Here is a 16575-nt window from a genome sequence, read left to right as displayed (position 1 = left end):
CCTACCTGCATGCTTGCCTAATAACCTAACCCAAAGACTCAGTTTAGCATTTATCCAGCAGCACAGGCCCTGGAATTTTGAAGATGGCCTCAGGAACCAGCACAGGGCCTGGTGTGGTGTAGTTAGCCTCGGCCAGCAGCACTGGCCCTGGTGTGTTGTAGGTGGCCTCAGCCAGCAGAACAAGACATTGGTGAAAACAGCCAAAAGCAATGTCGTTAATGTGCCCTCATTAATGGGCAGCTGCTTTGGGTCTTTTAATACACCCCTTCTCTGGATCAAAAGCAGTTCAATGACATGAAAAGCTTACAGCACCAGGTATTCCCAGGCAGTCTCCCATCCAAGTACTAACCAAGCCCAGCCCTGCTTAGCTTCCGAGATCAGACGAGGTCAGGCGTGCTCAGGGTGGTATGGCCGTAAGCTGCTGCCCACAGCACAATGTGTCAATTTATGGAATCAAGTGATGAGGTGGCCAGTACCTGAAGTTACGAACACAATCCTATAACCCTACCTGCATGCTTGCCTAATACCCTAAGCCAAAGACTCAGTTTAGCATTTATCCAGCAGCACAGGCCCTGGATTTTTGAAGATGGCCTCAGGAACCAGCACAGGGCCTGGTGTGGTGTAGTTAGCCTCGGCCAGCAGCACTGGCCCTGGTGTGTTGTAGGTGGCCTCAGCCAGCAGAACAAGACATTGGTGAAAACAGCCAAAAGCAATGTCGTTAATGTGCCCTCATTAATGGGCAGCTGCTTTGGGTCTTTTAATACACCCCTTCTCTGGATCAAAAGCAGTTCAATGACATGAAAATCAAAGGCTTACAGCACCAGGTATTCCCAGGCAGTCTCCCATCCAAGTACTAACCAAGCCCAGCCCTGCTTAGCTTCCGAGATCAGACGAGGTCAGGCGTGCTCAGGGTGGTATGGCCGTAAGCTGCTGCCCACAGCACAATGTGTCAATTTATGGAATCAAGTGATGAGGTGGCCAGTACCTGAAGTTACGAACACAATCCTATAACCATACCTGCATGCTTGCCTCATCCCCTAAGCCAAAGACTCAGTTTAGCAATTATCCAGCAGCACAGGACCTGGATTTTTGAAGATGGCCTCAGGAACCAGCACAGGGCCTGGTGTGGTGTAGTTAGCCTCGGCCAGCAGCACTGGCCCTGGTGTGTTGTAGGTGGCCTCAGCCAGCAGAACAAGACATTGGTGAAAACAGCCAAAAGCAATGTCGTTAATGTGCCCTCATTAATGGGCAGCTGCTTTGGGTCTTTTAATACACCCCTTCTCTGGATCAAAAGCAGTTCAATGACATGAAAATGAAAGGCTTACAGCACCAGGTATTCCCAGGCAGTCTCCCATCCAAGTACTAACCAAGCCCAGCCCTGCTTAGCTTCCGAGATCAGGAGTGCTCAGGGTGTTATGGCCGTAAGCTGCTGCCCACAGCACAATGTGTCAATTTATGGAATCAAGTGATGAGGTGGCCAGTACCTGAAGTTACGAACACAATCCTATAACCCTACCTGCATGCTTGCCTAATACCCTAACCCAAAGACTCAGTTTAGCATTTATCCAGCAGCACAGGACCTGGATTTTTGAAGATGGCCTCAGGAACCAGAACAGGGCCTGGTGTGGTGTAGTTAGCCTCGGCCAGCAGCACTGGCCCTGGTGTGTTGTAGGTGGCCTCAGCCAGCAGAACAAGACATTGGTGAAAACAGCCAAAAGCAATGTCGTTAATGTGCCCTCATTAATGGGCAGCTGCTTTGGGTCTTTTAATACACCCCTTCTCTGGATCAAAAGCAGTTCAATGACATGAAAATGAAAGGATTACAGCACCAGGTATTCCCAGGCAGTCTCCCATCCAAGTACTAACCAAGCCCAGCCCTGCTTAGTTTCCGAGATCAGACGAGGTCAGGCGTACTCAGGGTGGTATGGCCGCAAGCTGCTGCCCACAGCACAATGTGTCAATTTATGGAATCAAGTGATGAGGTGGCCAGTACCTGAAGTTACGAACACAATCCTATAACCCTACCTGCATGCTTGCGTAATACCCTAACCCAAAGTCTCAGTTTAGCATTTATCCAGCAGCACGGGCCCTGGATTTTTGAAGATGGCCTCAGGAACCAGCACAGGGCCTGGTGTGTTGTAGGTGGCCTCAGCCAGCAGAACAAGACATTGGTGAAAACAGCCAAAAGCAATGTCGTTAATGTGCCCTCATTAATGGGCAGCTGCTTTGGGTCTTTTAATACACCCCTTCTCTGGATCAAAAGCAGTTCAATGACATGAAAATGAAAGGCTTACAGCACCAGGTATTCCCAGGCAGTCTCCCATCAAAGTACTAATCAAGCCCAGCCCTGCTTTGCTTCCGAGATCAGACGAGGTCAGGCGTGCTCAGGGTGGTATGGCCGTAAGCTGCTGCCCACAGCACAATGTGTCAATTTATGGAATCAAGTGATGAGGTGGCCAGTACCTGAAGTTACGAACACAATCCTATAACCCTACCTGCATGCTTGCCTAATACCCTAACCCAAAGACTCAGTTTAGCATTTATCCAGCAGCACAGGCCCTGGATTTTTGAAGATGGCCTCAGGAACCAGCACAGGGCCTGGTGTGGTGTAGTTAGCCTCGGCCAGCAGCACTGGCCCTGGTGTGTTGTAGGTGGCCTCAGCCAGCAGAACAAGACATTGGTGAAAACAGCCAAAAGCAATGTCGTTAATGTGCCCTCATTAATGGGCAGCTGCTTTGGGTCTTTTAATACACCCGTTCTCTGGATCAAAAGCAGTTCAATGACATGAAAATGAAAGGCTTACAGCACCAGGTATTCCCAGGCAGTCTCCCATCCAAGTACTAACCAAGCCCAGCCCTGCTTAGCTTCCGAGATCAGACGAGGTCAGGCGTGCTCAGGGTGGTATGGCCGTAAGCTGCTGCCCACAGCACAATGTGTCAATTTATGGAATCAAGTGATGAGGTGGCAAGTACCTGAAGTTACGAACACAATCCTATAACCCTACCTGCATGCTTGCCTAATACCCTAAGCCAAAGACTCAGTTTAGCATTTATCCAGCATCACAGGCCCTGGATTTTTGAAGATGGCCTCAGGAACCAGCACAGGGCCTGGTGTGGTGTAGTTAGCCTCGGCCAGCAGCACTGGCCCTGGTGTGTTGTAGGTGGCCTCAGCCAGCAGAACAAGACATTGGTGAAAACAGCCAAAAGCAATGTCGTTAATGTGCCCTCATTAATGGGCAGCTGCTTTGGGTCTTTTAATACACCCCTTCTCTGGATCAAAAGCAGTTCAATGACATGAAAATGAAAGGCTTACAGCACCAGGTATTCCCAGGCAGTCTCCCATCCAAGTACTAACCAAGCCCAGCCCTGCTTAGCTTCCGAGATCAGACGAGGTCAGGCGTGCTCAGGGTGGTATGGCCGTAAGCTGCTGCCCACAGCACAATGTGTCAATTCATGGAATCAAGTGATGAGGTGGCCAGTACCTGAAGTTACGAACACAATCCTATAACCCTACCTGCATGCTTGCCTAATACCCTAAGCCAAAGACTCAGTTTAGCATTTATCCAGCAGCACAGGCCCTGGATTTTTGAAGACGGCCTCAGGAACCAGCACAGGGCCAGGTGTGGTGTAGTTAGCCTCGGCCAGCAGCACTGGCCCTGGTGTGTTGTAGGTGGCCTCAGCCAGCAGAACAAGACATTGGTGAAAACAGCCAAAAGCAATGTCGTTAATGTGCCCTCATTAATGGGCAGCTGCTTTGGGTCTTTTAATACACCCCTTCTCTGGATCAAAAGCAGTTCAATGACATGAAAATGAAAGGCTTACAGCACCAGGTATTCCCAGGCAGTCTCCCATCCAAGTACTAACCAAGCCCAGCCCTGCTTAGCTTCCGAGATCAGACGAGGTCAGGCGTGCTCAGGGTGGTATGGCCGTAAGGTGCTGCCCACAGCACAATGTGTCAATTTATGGAATCAAGTGATGAGGTGGCCAGTACCTGAAGTTACGAACACAATCCTATAACCCTACCTGCATGCTTGCCTAATACCCTAACCCAAAGACTCAGTTTAGCATTTATCCAGCAGCACGGGCCCTGGATTTTTGAAGATGGCCTCAGGAACCAGCACAGGGCCTGGTGTGTTGTAGGTGGCCTCAGCCAGCAGAACAAGACATTGGTGAAAACAGCCAAAAGCAATGTCGTTAATGTGCCCTCATTAATGGGCAGCTGCTTTGGGTCTTTTAATACACCCCTTCTCTGGATCAAAAGCAGTTCAATGACATGAAAATGAAAGGCTTACAGCACCAGGTATTCCCAGGCAGTCTCCCATCCAAGTACTAATCAAGCCCAGCCCTGCTTAGCTTGCGAGATCAGACGAGGTCAGGCGTGCTCAGGGTGGTATGGCCGTAAGCTGCTGCCCACAGCACAATGTGTCAATTTATGGAATCAAGTGATGAGGTGGCCAGTACCTGAAGTTAGGAACACAATCCTATAACCCTACCTGCATGCTTGCCTAATACCCTAACCCAAAGACTCAGTTTAGCATTTATCCAGCAGCATGGGCCCTGGATTTTTGAAGATGGCCTCAGGAACCAGCACAGGGCCTGGTGTGGTGTAGTTAGCCTCGGCCAGCAGCATTGGCCCTGGTGTGTTGTAGGTGGCCTCAGCCAGCAGAACAAGACATTGGTGAAAACAGCCAAAAGCAATGTCGTTAATGTGCCCTCATTAATGGGCAGCTGCTTTGGGTCTTTTAATACACCCCTTCTCTGGATCAAAAGCAGTTCAATGACATGAAAATGAAAGGCTTACAGCACCAGGTATTCCCAGGCAGTCTCCCATCCAAGTACTAACCAAGCCCAGCCCTGCTTAGCTTCCGAGATCAGACAAGGTCAGGCGTGCTCAGGGTGGTATGGCCGTAAGCTCCTGCCCACAGCACAATGTGTCAATTTATGGAATCAAGTGATGAGGTGGCCAGTACCTGAAGTTACGAACACATTCCTATAACCCTACCTGCATTCTTGCCTAATACCCTAACCCAAAGATTCAGTTTAGCATTTATCCAGCAGCACAGGCCCTGGATTTTTGAAGATGGCCTCAGGAACCAGCACAGGGCCTGGTGTGGTGTAGTTAGCCTCGGCCAGCAGCACTCGCCCTGGTGTGTTGTATGTGGCCTCAGCCAGCAGAACAAGACATTGGTGAAAACAGCCAAAAGCAATGTCGTTAATGTGCCCTCATTAATGGGCAGGTGCTTTGGGTCTTTTAATACACCCCTTCTCTGGATCAAAAGCAGTTCAATGACATGAAAGGCTTACAGCACCAGGTATTCCCAGGTAGTCTCCCATTCAAGTACTAACCATGCCCAGCCCTGCTTAACTTCCGAGATCATATGAGGTCAGGCGTGCTCAGGGTGGTATGGCCGTAATCTGCTGCCCACAGCACAATGTGTCAATTTATGGAATCAAGTGATGAGGTGGCCAGTACCTGAAGTTACGAACACAATCCTATAACCGTACCTGCATGCTTGCCTAATACCCTAAGCCAAAGACTCAGTTTAGCATTTATCCAGCAACACAGGCCCTGGATTTTTGAAGATGGCCTCAGGAACCAGCACAGGGCCTGTTGTGTTGTAGTTAGCCTCGGCCAGCAGCACTGGCCCTGGTGTGTTGTATGTGGCCTCAGCCAGCAGAACAAGACATTGGTGAAAACAGCCAAAAGCAATGTCGTTAATGTGCCCTCATTAATGGGCAGCTGCTTTGGGTCTTTTAATACACCCCTTCTCTGGATCAAAAGCAGTTCAATGACATGAAAATGAAAGGCTTACAGCACCAGGTATTCCCAGGCAGTCTCCCGTCCAAGTACTAACCAAGCCCAGCCCTGCTTAGCTTCCGAGATCAGACGAGGTCAGGCGTGCTCAGGGTGGTATGGCCGTAAGCTACTGCCCACAGCACAATGTGTCAATTTATGGAATCAAGTGATGAGGTGGCCAGTACCTGAAGTTACGAACACAATCCTATAACCCTACCTGCATGCTTGCCTACAGTTTTTTCTGATTGCTTAAGCACATTTTTTGTAACTATTGGCTATTTTTGCAAAACTCTACACACAAATAAGAAAACCTGTCACCCAATTATCAAAACATTGTAGTTCTCTTGCAAAAGCGAACACAGCTAGATTAACTCTTCACACCTTCGTAAAAATGGTGTTTTCGTATCAAACAGTACACACAAGCCATCATCTACTAAGCACACAATGCGCTAACTGCACACTGATGGTATGAATAAAAAACACATCTGGCTTTTGCTTTCTCTGTGCACAAGGTAGGCTATGTCAGTTAACTTCAAGTACTATTATTCACACACATCAAAACAAACATAAGTGTTTATTTCCAAGTATAGGATTATTTGCAATCGCCATATTGACTATATGGGTTTCTTGTTCTGCAGTGAACATGCTTCCTCTGCCCCCAGCATCTGGTCGTCTAGCAATTCTGTAAAGTAACAATTTCAGTATTTTTACATCTATGGTATTGTTGTGCTACAAATCTTAGTGCAAAGTGACTGTACTAACTGATTCTCATTTCAAAATGTCCTTATGATGCTTGCTACAGAGTAGTGGCTCGAGTTAGGCTGAACCCGTTGGCCAGCTTCCCTCAGGGTCATTCCACGGTTGATTACATGGTCCACTATTGTAGCTCTGATGTCATCAGCAATTCTATTTCTTACTCTTCTTACCCTTCCTCTCCCCCCTCCTCGTCCTCCTCTACCCCCTTCTCATCCTCCTCCTGCTCCTCCTTGTCCTTGTCGTCCTCTTCATCCTACTTCTTCACCTCCACGTCCTCTTCCTCGGCCTCCTCTACTTCTCACTCTTCCTGCTCCCTCCATTGTACTCCACACACAGAGCTTACCTGTATTATAGTGCTTAGGCTGATTGCAAAGTGAACTAATTATCTAAAAAAGTTTTCACAAGTGAAAGTGTGCCAGACAGTTGGCAAAATAGTGTTAATGATAGCCATACATGTGTATAATTTTGCTAGGAGTGTGTTGGAAATTTGGTAATTGAGTGTAAGCAGTGAGTTGTGCCTACAGTTTTGCAAAGTGTGTGTTACAAAATTGCAAACTGAGTGCAAAGCAGTGTTTGTGCTTTTAGATTTGCAAACTCAGTGAGTGGTTTTGCTATAAGTATTAATAGTTTTAGGAATTGTGCTATAAGAATCACAGTTAGGGTTTAAGCATTCAGAAAAAACTGTAATACCCTAAGCCAAAGACTCAGTTTAGCATTTATCCAGCAACACAGGCCCTGGATTTTTGAAGATGGCCTCAGGAACCAGCACAGGGCCTGGTGTGGTGTAGTTAGCCTCGGCCAGCAGCACTGGCCCTGGTGTGTTGTAGGTGGCCTCAGCCAGCAGAACAAGACATTGGTGAAAACAGCCAAAGGCAATGTCGTTAATGTGCCCTCATTAATGGGCAGCTGCTTTGGGTCTTTTACAGTTTTTTCTGAATGCTTAAACCCTAACTGTGATTCTTATAGCACAATTCCTAAAACTATTAATACTTATAGCAAAACCACTCACTGAGTTTGCAAATCTAAAAGCACAAACACTGCTTTGCACTCAGTTTGCAATTTTGTAACACACACTTTGCAAAACTGTAGGCACAATTCACTGCACAACACTCTTTTTGCAGAACTTTAAACACAACTCACTGCTTACACTCAATTACCAAATTTCCAACACACTCCTAGCAAAATTATACACATGTATGGCTATCATTAACACTATTTTGCCAACTGTCTGGCACACTTTCACTTGTGAAAACTTTTTTAGATAATTAGTTCACTTTGCAATCAGCCTAAGCACTATAATACAGGTAAGCTCTGTGTGTGGAGTACAATGGAGGGAGCAGGAAGAGTGAGAAGTAGAGGAGGCCGAGGAAGAGGACGTGGAGGTGAAGAAGTAGGATGAAGAGGACGACAAGGACAAGGAGGAGCAAGAGGAGGATGAGAAGGGGGGAGAGGAGGACGAGGAGGGGGGAGAGGAAGGGTAAGAAGAGTAAGAAATAGAATTGCTGATGACATCAGAGCTACAATAGTGGACCATGTAATCAACCGTGGAATGACCCTGAGGGAAGCTGGCCAACGGGTTCAGCCTAACTCGAGCCACTACTCTGTAGCAAGCATCATAAGGACATTTTGAAATGAGAATCAGTTAGTATAGTCACTTTGCACTAAGATTTGTAGCACAACAATACCATAGATGTAAAAATACTGAAATTGTTACTTTACAGAATTGCTAGACGAGCAGATGCTGGGGGCAGGGGAAGCATGTTCACTGCAGAACAAGAAACCCATATAGTCAATATGGCGATTGCAAATAATCCTATACTTGGAAATAAAAACTTATGTTTGTTTTGATGTGTGTGAATAATAGTACTTGAAGTTAACTGACATAGCCTACCTTGTGCACAGAGAAAGCAAAAGCCAGATGTGTTTTTTATTCATACCATCAGTGTGCAGTTAGCGCATTGTGTGCTTAGTAGATGATGGCTTGTGTGTACTGTTTGATACGAAAACACCATTTTTACGAAGGTGTGAAGAGTTAATCTAGCTGTGTTCGTTTTTGCAAGAGAACTACAATGTTTTGATAATTGGGTGACAGGTTTTCTTATTTGTGTGTAGAGTTTTGCAAAAATAGCCAATAGTTACAAAAAATGTGCTTAAGCAATCAGAAAAAACTGTAATGTGCCCTCATTAATGGGCAGCTGCTTTGGGTCTTTTAATACACCCCTTCTCTGGATCAAAAGCAGTTCAATGACATGAAAGGCTTACAGCACCAGGTATTCCCAGGCAGTCTCCCATCCAAGTACTAACCAAGCCCAGCCCTGCTTAGCTTCCGAGATCAGACGAGGTCAGGCGTGCTCAGGGTGGTATGGCCGTAAGCTGCTGCCCACAGCACAATGTGTCAATTTATGGAATCAAGTGATGAGGTGGCCAGTACCTGAAGTTACGAACACAATCTTATAACCCTACCTGCATGCTTGCCTAATACCCTAAGCCAAAGACTCAGTTTAGCATTCATCCAGCAGCACAGGCCCTGGATTTTTGAAGATGGCCTCAGGAACCAGCACAGGGCCTGGTGTGGTGTAGTTAGCCTCGGCCAGTAGCACTGGCCCTGGTGTGTTGTATGTGGCCTCAGCCAGCAGAACAAGACATTGGTGAAAACAGCCAAAAGCAATGTCGTTAATGTGCCCTCATTAATGGGCAGGTGCTTTGGGTCTTTTAATACACCCCTTCTCTGGATCAAAAGCAGTTCAATGACATGAAAGGCTTACAGCACCAGGTATTCCCAGGCAGTCTCCCATCCAAGTACTAACAAAGCCCAGCCCTGCTTAACTTCCGAGATCAGACGAGGTCAGGCGTGCTCAGGGTGGTATGGCCGTAAGCTGCTGCCCACAGCACAATGTGTCAATTTATGGAATCAAGTGATGAGGTGGCCAGTACCTGAAGTTACGAACACAATCCTATAACCCTACCTGCATGCTTGCCTAATACCCTAAGCCAAAGACTCAGTTTAGCATTTATCCAGCAGCACAGGCCCTGGATTTTTGAAGATGGCCTCAGGAACCAGCACAGGGCCTGGTGTGGTGTAGTTAGCCTCGGCCAGCAGCACTGGCCCTGGTGTGTTGTAGGTGGCCTCAGCCAGCAGAACAAGACATTGGTGAAAACAGCCAAAAGCAATGTCGTTAATGTGCCCTCATTAATGGGCAGCTGCTTTGGGTCTTTTAACACACCCCTTATCTGGATCAAAAGCAGTTCAATGACATGAAAATGAAAGGCTTACAGCACCAGGTATTCCCAGGCAGTCTCCCATCCAAGTACTAACCAAGCCCAGCGCTGCTTAACTTCCGAGATAAGACGAGGTCAGGCGTGCTCAGGGTGGTATGGCCGTAAGCTGCTGCCCACAGCACAATGTGTCAATTTATGGAATCAAGTGATGAGGTGGCCAGTACCTGAAGTTACGAACACAATCCTATAACCCTACCTGCATGCTTGCCTAATACCCTAACCCAAAGACTCAGTTTAGCATTTATCCAGCAGCACAGGACCTGGATTTTTGAAGATGGCCTCAGGAACCAGCACAGGGCCTTGTGTGGTGTAGTTAGCCTCGGCCAGCAGCACTGGCCCTGGTGTGTTGTAGGTGGCCTCAGCCAGCAGAACAAGACATTGGTGAAAACAGCCAAAAGCAATGTCGTTAATATGCCCTCATTAATGGGCAGCTGCTTTGGGTCTTTTAATACACCCCTTCTCTGGATCAAAAGCAGTTCAATGACATGAAAATGAAAGGCTTACAGCACCAGGTATTCCCAGGCAGTCTCCCATCCAAGTACTAACCAAGCCCAGCCCTGCTTAGCTTCCGAGATCAGACGAGGTCAGGCGTGCTCAGGGTGGTATGGCCGTAAGGTGCTGCCCACAGCACAATGTGTCAATTTATGGAATCAAGTGATGAGGTGGCCAGTACCTGAAGTTACGAACACAATCCTATAACCCTACCTGCATGCTTGCCTAACACCCTAACCCAAAGACTCAGTTTAGCATTCATCCAGCAGCACAGGCCCTGGATTTTTGAAGATGGCCTCAGGAACCAGCACAGGGCCTGGTGTGGTGTAGTTAGCCTCGGCCAGCAGCATTGGCCCTAGTGTGTTGTAGGTGGCCTCAGCCAGCAGAACAAGACATTGGTGAAAACAGCCAAAAGCAATGTCGTTAATGTGCCCTCATTAATGGGCAGGTGCTTTGGGTCTTTTAATACACCCCTTCTCTGGATCAAAAGCAGTTCAATGACATGAAAATGAAAGGATTACAGCACCAGGTATTCCCAGGCAGTCTCCCATTCAAGTACTAACCATGGCCAGCCCTGTTTAACTTCCGAGATCATATGAGGTCAGGCGTGCTCAGGGTGGTATGGCCGTAATCTGCTGCCCACAGCACAATGTGTCAATTTATGGAATCAAGTGATGAGGTGGCCAGTACCTGAAGTTACGAACACAATCCTATAACCGTACCTGCATGCTTGCCTAATACCCTAAGCCAAAGACTCAGTTTAGCATTTATCCAGCAACACAGGCCCTGGATTTTTGAAGATGGCCTCAGGAACCAGCACAGGGCCTGTTGTGTTGTAGTTAGCCTCGGCCAGCAGCACTGGCCCTGGTGTGTTGTATGTGGCCTCAGCCAGCAGAACAAGACATTGGTGAAAACAGCCAAAAGCAATGTCGTTAATGTGCCCTCATTAATGGGCAGCTGCTTTGGGTCTTTTAATACACCCCTTCTCTGGATCAAAAGCAGTTCAATGACATGAAATTTAAAGGCTTACAGCACCAGGTATTCCCAGGCAGTCTCCCATCCAAGTACTAACCAAGCCCAGCCCTGCTTAGCTTCCGAGATCAGACGAGGTCAGGCGTGCTCAGGGTGGTATGGCCGTAAGCTGCTGCCCACAGCACAATGTGTCAATTTATGGAATCAAGTGATGAGGTGGCCAGTACCTGAAGTTACGAACACAATCCTATAACCCTACCTGCATGCTTGCCTAATACCCTAAGCCAAAGACTCAGTTTAGCATTTATCCAGCAGCACAGGCCCTGGATTTTTGAAGATGGCCTCAGGAACCAGCACAGGGCCTGGTGTGGTGTAGTTAGCCCCTAACAGTGATTTTCATATTAATGAAGACGGGAAATGGGACGGGAAAGACGGGAAATGATGAAAATAGAATAAAGTTTTGTTTTTTCTCTAAAGTGTGTTTATCAAATTTAAATAATTGAACGTGTGAGTTACAGTGTAAACTAGAAAAATTTGCATTTCCTGCGAAAATGCTGTGTGGATGCTTTAAAGCTGAAGCTTTCTGCTGAAAACTGCTTAAAAAGCTGAAAATAGCTGAAGAAGCTGAAGTCAGTATCTGAAAAGTTGTTGAAATTGTAATAACTTTGTAGATGAATAACAACTGAGCAAAAATATAATAACTTTGAAGAAACTTAAGAAGAAACATAAAGTGTTTGCAAAAATCCTATATGAAAAGGGGAATATAGCAGAAATGTTGTAACTCAGCAGAAACATAGTAACTTGGCAGAAATAGTACAACATGGCAAAAGTGTTGTAATACAGCAGAAATGTTAATATGTAGCACAAACCTAAAAACTTTGAAAAATGTTGTAAGAGTACAACTTAATATACAGTAGTATAATAGTAACACGTAGTAGAAATGCAAAACAGGAACTGAAATAGTATAATTCAGCAGAAAAGTAATAACTTTAGCAGAAATATTGGAAATGCAAAACGGCCAGCTTCAAAAAGCTGAAGTTCTAGCTAATGTTTCTGCTAAGGCAGAAACATTAGAAAAGTTACAAAGGAACTGCCGGCAGATACACAAAGCTAAGGCAAAAATGACATGCCTAGCAATGTTTACAAATAGGAACACACACAGACACATAACCCATGTTCAGAAAACAATGCGTACAAACATAGATGCAAGCATACACACAGACATAGAAACACATACACACAAGGGCACACAGAGACAAACAGAGCATGAAGTGTCCTGTAAGTTTCTGTGCCAGTCAATAAGTCTGAATCTGGTCAAGTTGAAATCACTAATGGATGCTGGTCACCAACGAATAAAAATTGAGTCACAAAGCACACAAAAACACACACACTTCTGTAAAGTTATGAGAAATTCAAAAACTTTTTCAAAAACTGACATTGGCTTCTTCAGGGGTTTTTTTCAGCTTTATATTTTCAACTGTATCTATGAGAGTCAAAAAGCCTGGATCTGCTCAAGTTGAATCCACCAATCAGAGCCTTTCATTTTCATGTCATTGAACTGCTTTTGATCCAGAGAAGGGGTGTATTAAAAGACCCAAAGCAGATGCCCATTAATGAGGGCACATTAACAACATTGCTTTTGGCTGTTTTCACCAATGTCTTGTTCTGCTGGCTGAGGCCACCTACAACACACCAGGGCCAGTGCTGCTGGCCGAGGCTAACTACACCACACCAGGCCCTGTGCTGGTTCCTGAGGCCATCTTCAAAATTCCAGGGCCTGTGCTGCTGGATAAATGCTAAACTGAGTCTTTGGGTTAGGGTATTAGGCAAGCATGCAGGTAGGGTTATAGGATTGTGTTCGTAACTTCAGGTACTGGCCACCTCATCACTTGATTCCATAAATTGACACATTGTGCTGTGGGCAGCAGCTTACGGCCATACCACCCTGAGCACGCCTGACCTCGTCTGATCTCGGAAGCTAAGCAGGGCTGGGCTTGGTTAGTACTTGGATGGGAGACTGCCTGGGAATACCTGGTGCTGTAAGCCTATCATTTTCATGTCATTGAACTGCTTTTGATCCAGAGAAGGGGTGTATTAAAAGACCCAAAGCAGCTGCCCATTAATGAGGGCAAATTAACGACATTGCTTTTGGCTGTTTTCACCAATGTCTTGTTCTGCTGGCTGAGGCCACATACAACACACCAGGGCCAGTGCTGCTGGCCGAGGCTAACTACACCACACCAGGCCCTGTGCTGGTTCCTGAGGCCATCTTCAAAAATCCAGGGCCTGTGCTGCTGGATAAATGCTAAACTGAGTCTTTGGGTTAGGGTATTAGGCAAACATGCAGGTAGGGTTATAGGATTGTGTTTGTAACGTCAGGTGCTGGCCACCTCATCACTTGATTCCATAAATTGACACATTGTGCTGTGGGCAGCAGCTTATGGCCATACCGCCCTGAGCACGCCTTACCTCGTCTGATCTCGGAAGCTAAGCAGGGCTGGGCTTGGTTAGTACTTGGATGGGAGACTGCCTGGGAATACCTGGTGCTGTAAGCCTTTCATTTTCATGTCATTGAACTGCTTTTGATCCAGAGAAGGGGTGTATTAAAAGACGCAAAGCAGATGCCCATTAATGAGGGCACATTAACGACATTGCTTTTGGCTGTTTTCACCAATGTCTTGTTCTGCTGGCTGAGGCCACCTACAACACACCAGGGCCAGTGCTGCTGGCCGAGGCTAACTACACCACACCAGGCCCTGTGCTGGTTCCTGAGGCCATCTTCAAAAATCCAGGGCCTGTGCTGCTGGATAAATGCTAAACTGAGTCTTTGGCTTAGGGTATTAGGCAAGCATGCAGGTAGGGTTATAGGATTGTGTTCGTAACTTCAGGTACTGGCCACCTCATCACTTGATTCCATAAATTGACACATTGTGCGGTGGGCAGCAGCTTACGGCCATACCACCCTGAGCACGCCTGACCTCGTCTGATCTCGGAAGCTAAGCAGGGCTGGGCTTGGTTAGTACTTGGATGGGAGACTGCCTGGGAATACCTGGTGCTGTAAGCCTTTCATTTTCATGTCATTGAACTGCTTTTGATCCACAGAAGGGGTGTATTAAAAGACCCAAAGCAGCTGCCCATTAATGAGGGCACATTACAGTTTTTTCTGATTGCTTAAGCACATTTTTTGTAACTATTGGCTATTTTTGCAAAACTCTACACACAAATAAGAAAACCTTTCACCCAATTATCAAAACATTGTAGTTCTCTTGCAAAAGCGAACACAGCTAGATTAACTCTTCACACCTTCGTAAAAATGGTGTTTTCGTATCAAACAGTACACACAAGCCATCATCTACTAAGCACACAATGCGCCAACTGCACACTGATGGTATGAATACAAAACACATCTGGCTTTTGCTTTCTCTGTGCACAACGTAGGCTATGTCAGTTTGAGCTCATACTTTTGTCATAGATCCGTAAGCATAGAGGGATCCAAACTTCAAGTACTGGTGTTTATTCACACACATCAAAACAAACACAAGTGTTTATTACCAAGTATAGGATTATTTGCAATCGCCATATTGACTATATGGGTTTCTTGGTCTGCAGTGAACATGCTTCCTCTGCCCCAGCATCTGGTCGTCTAGCAATTCTGTAAAGTAACAATTTAAGTATTTTTACATCTATGGTATTGTTGTGTTTCTCATCAGCGTATGGCAGTGCTACAAATCTTAGTGCAAAGTGACTGTACTAACCGATTCTCATTTCAAAATATCCTTATGATACTTGCTACAGTGTAGCGGCTCGAGTTAGGCTGAACCCGTTGGCCAGCTCCCCTCAGGGTCATTCCACAGTTGATTACATGGTCCACTATTGTAGCTCTGATGTCATCAGCAATTCTATTTCTCACTCTTCTTACCCTTCCTCTCCCCCCTCCTCGTCCTCCTCTCCCCCCTCCTCGTCCTCATCTTGCTCCTCCTTGTCCTTGTCGTCCTCTTCTTCCTACTTCTTCACCTCCACGTCCTCTTCCTCGGCCTCCTCTACTTCTCACTCTTCCTGCTCCCTCCATTGTACTCCACACACAGAGCTTACCTGTATTATAGTGCTTAGGCTGATTGCAAAGTGAACTAATTATCTAAAAAGGTTTTCACATGTGACAGTGTGCCAGACAGTTAGCAAAATAGTGTAAATAATAGCCTTAAATGTGTATAGTTTTGCTAGGAGTGCATTGATCATTTGGAAATTGAGTGTAAAGCAGTGAGTTGTGTTTACAGTTCTGCAAAAAGAGTGCTGTGCAGTGGATTGTAGCTACAGGTTTGCAAAGTGTGTGTTACAAAATGGCAAACTAAGTGCAAAGCAGTGTTTGTGCTTTTAGTTTTGCAAACTCAGTGAGTGGTTTTGCTATAAGTATTAATAGTTTTAGAAATTGTGCTATAAGAATCACAGTTAGGGTTTAAGCATTCAGAAAAAACTGTAAGCAATCAGAAAAAACTGTAAGCAATCAGAAAAAACTGTAAAAACCAGACAGCATTTCATCAGAGCAGGGTCGGAGCAGGGTTTGTTAATTGCAATACCCCAAAGAAACCACTAGATGTCACTAGCTGGAAGGCTGGTGATGTGTGTATATCATCGCCGTCTTCTGTTTTATCCAGTAGTGCTGCTACTGCATAAAACAACACTAATACTAATTTGCAGTGTTTTTTTTTTAATAAATAGAAATCATTGCAATGGTTTCAATTATTCAAAGTAGACTAAACAGATTTGAATAAAAGTATTAGAATCAAACTGGAATAAAAAATAACAACACAGCACAACACAACTTGATTTCTATTTTCGTTTCACCTTTCTTTTCAACTTTTCAACAAATTAGTTGAAAACAGCATCCGCAATACAACAGGATTTCTGTAAAGTCACATAAAAATGTAAAAGCATAGTTTTGTGACTGAATTTTTGCCATCAACATGCATTGTACCATTTTGGGCGCTCTCTGTTAACACAACTTCACACTACTTGAAAGCTTTGTGCAAGGAAAGAGACAATAATAGAAAGGCAGAGCAAGCAATGGTGTGGCTAGCTAAGACAACCCTTCACTCCTTAAATATCAGTTTGAATATATGTTTTGATTTGTATAATTTTTCATACATTCAACTTTTTGTGCAGTTTACTTCTCACAGTTTATTTATCTTAAAAATATACAGGCGGTAGGATTAGGAAACACACACACACACACACACACACACACACACTGACATGTCCTGTGTCATGGCCCAGCTTTTATAA

The 16575-nt window shown here is 45.7% G+C and overlaps 8 non-coding genes and 13 pseudogenes across 8 annotated transcripts; 3 read left to right on the top strand and 18 right to left on the bottom strand.

Moving 5' to 3' along the window:
- Positions 1–300: 300 nt before the first annotated feature.
- LOC148104746 (5S ribosomal RNA) lies at positions 301–419 on the bottom strand. Its single transcript, XR_015718912.1, has one exon. It is a non-coding gene; the product is annotated as a 5S ribosomal RNA (ribosomal RNA).
- Positions 420–809: 390 nt separating this feature from the next.
- On the bottom strand, positions 810–928 carry LOC148104745 (5S ribosomal RNA). The gene has a single exon (XR_015718752.1). It is a non-coding gene; the product is annotated as a 5S ribosomal RNA (ribosomal RNA).
- Positions 929–1318: 390 nt separating this feature from the next.
- Positions 1319–1427, bottom strand: LOC148104744 (5S ribosomal RNA; annotated as a pseudogene).
- A 390-nt stretch (positions 1428–1817) lies between these two features.
- Positions 1818–1936, bottom strand: LOC148104743 (5S ribosomal RNA; annotated as a pseudogene).
- Positions 1937–2287: 351 nt separating this feature from the next.
- Positions 2288–2406, bottom strand: LOC148104742 (5S ribosomal RNA; annotated as a pseudogene).
- Positions 2407–2796: 390 nt separating this feature from the next.
- LOC148104741 (5S ribosomal RNA) lies at positions 2797–2915 on the bottom strand. The gene has a single exon (XR_015718751.1). It is a non-coding gene; the product is annotated as a 5S ribosomal RNA (ribosomal RNA).
- Positions 2916–3305: 390 nt separating this feature from the next.
- Positions 3306–3424, bottom strand: LOC148104740 (5S ribosomal RNA). Its single transcript, XR_015718750.1, has one exon. It is a non-coding gene; the product is annotated as a 5S ribosomal RNA (ribosomal RNA).
- A 390-nt stretch (positions 3425–3814) lies between these two features.
- Positions 3815–3933, bottom strand: LOC148104739 (5S ribosomal RNA; annotated as a pseudogene).
- Positions 3934–4284: 351 nt separating this feature from the next.
- Positions 4285–4403, bottom strand: LOC148104738 (5S ribosomal RNA; annotated as a pseudogene).
- A 390-nt stretch (positions 4404–4793) lies between these two features.
- LOC148104737 (5S ribosomal RNA) lies at positions 4794–4912 on the bottom strand (annotated as a pseudogene).
- A 384-nt stretch (positions 4913–5296) lies between these two features.
- LOC148104736 (5S ribosomal RNA) lies at positions 5297–5415 on the bottom strand (annotated as a pseudogene).
- Positions 5416–5805: 390 nt separating this feature from the next.
- LOC148104735 (5S ribosomal RNA) lies at positions 5806–5924 on the bottom strand (annotated as a pseudogene).
- Positions 5925–8807: 2883 nt separating this feature from the next.
- Positions 8808–8926, bottom strand: LOC148104734 (5S ribosomal RNA). The gene has a single exon (XR_015718749.1). It is a non-coding gene; the product is annotated as a 5S ribosomal RNA (ribosomal RNA).
- A 384-nt stretch (positions 8927–9310) lies between these two features.
- On the bottom strand, positions 9311–9429 carry LOC148104733 (5S ribosomal RNA; annotated as a pseudogene).
- A 390-nt stretch (positions 9430–9819) lies between these two features.
- On the bottom strand, positions 9820–9938 carry LOC148104732 (5S ribosomal RNA; annotated as a pseudogene).
- A 390-nt stretch (positions 9939–10328) lies between these two features.
- Positions 10329–10447, bottom strand: LOC148104731 (5S ribosomal RNA; annotated as a pseudogene).
- A 390-nt stretch (positions 10448–10837) lies between these two features.
- On the bottom strand, positions 10838–10956 carry LOC148104730 (5S ribosomal RNA; annotated as a pseudogene).
- A 390-nt stretch (positions 10957–11346) lies between these two features.
- On the bottom strand, positions 11347–11465 carry LOC148104729 (5S ribosomal RNA). The gene has a single exon (XR_015718748.1). It is a non-coding gene; the product is annotated as a 5S ribosomal RNA (ribosomal RNA).
- A 1757-nt stretch (positions 11466–13222) lies between these two features.
- Positions 13223–13341, top strand: LOC148104728 (5S ribosomal RNA). Its single transcript, XR_015718747.1, has one exon. It is a non-coding gene; the product is annotated as a 5S ribosomal RNA (ribosomal RNA).
- A 390-nt stretch (positions 13342–13731) lies between these two features.
- On the top strand, positions 13732–13850 carry LOC148104727 (5S ribosomal RNA; annotated as a pseudogene).
- A 390-nt stretch (positions 13851–14240) lies between these two features.
- LOC148104726 (5S ribosomal RNA) lies at positions 14241–14359 on the top strand. Its single transcript, XR_015718746.1, has one exon. It is a non-coding gene; the product is annotated as a 5S ribosomal RNA (ribosomal RNA).
- The last annotated feature ends 2216 nt before the right edge of the window (positions 14360–16575 follow it).

Source organism: Neolamprologus brichardi, chromosome 3 (genome assembly GCF_056152115.1).
Source record: "Neolamprologus brichardi isolate AB-2024 chromosome 3, ASM5615211v1, whole genome shotgun sequence".
In the NCBI taxonomy this organism is placed as follows: Eukaryota; Metazoa; Chordata; class Actinopteri; order Cichliformes; family Cichlidae; genus Neolamprologus; species Neolamprologus brichardi.
The sequence above is the reverse complement of the archived record's forward strand: the minus strand, read 5'-3'. Positions and strand labels throughout refer to the sequence as shown.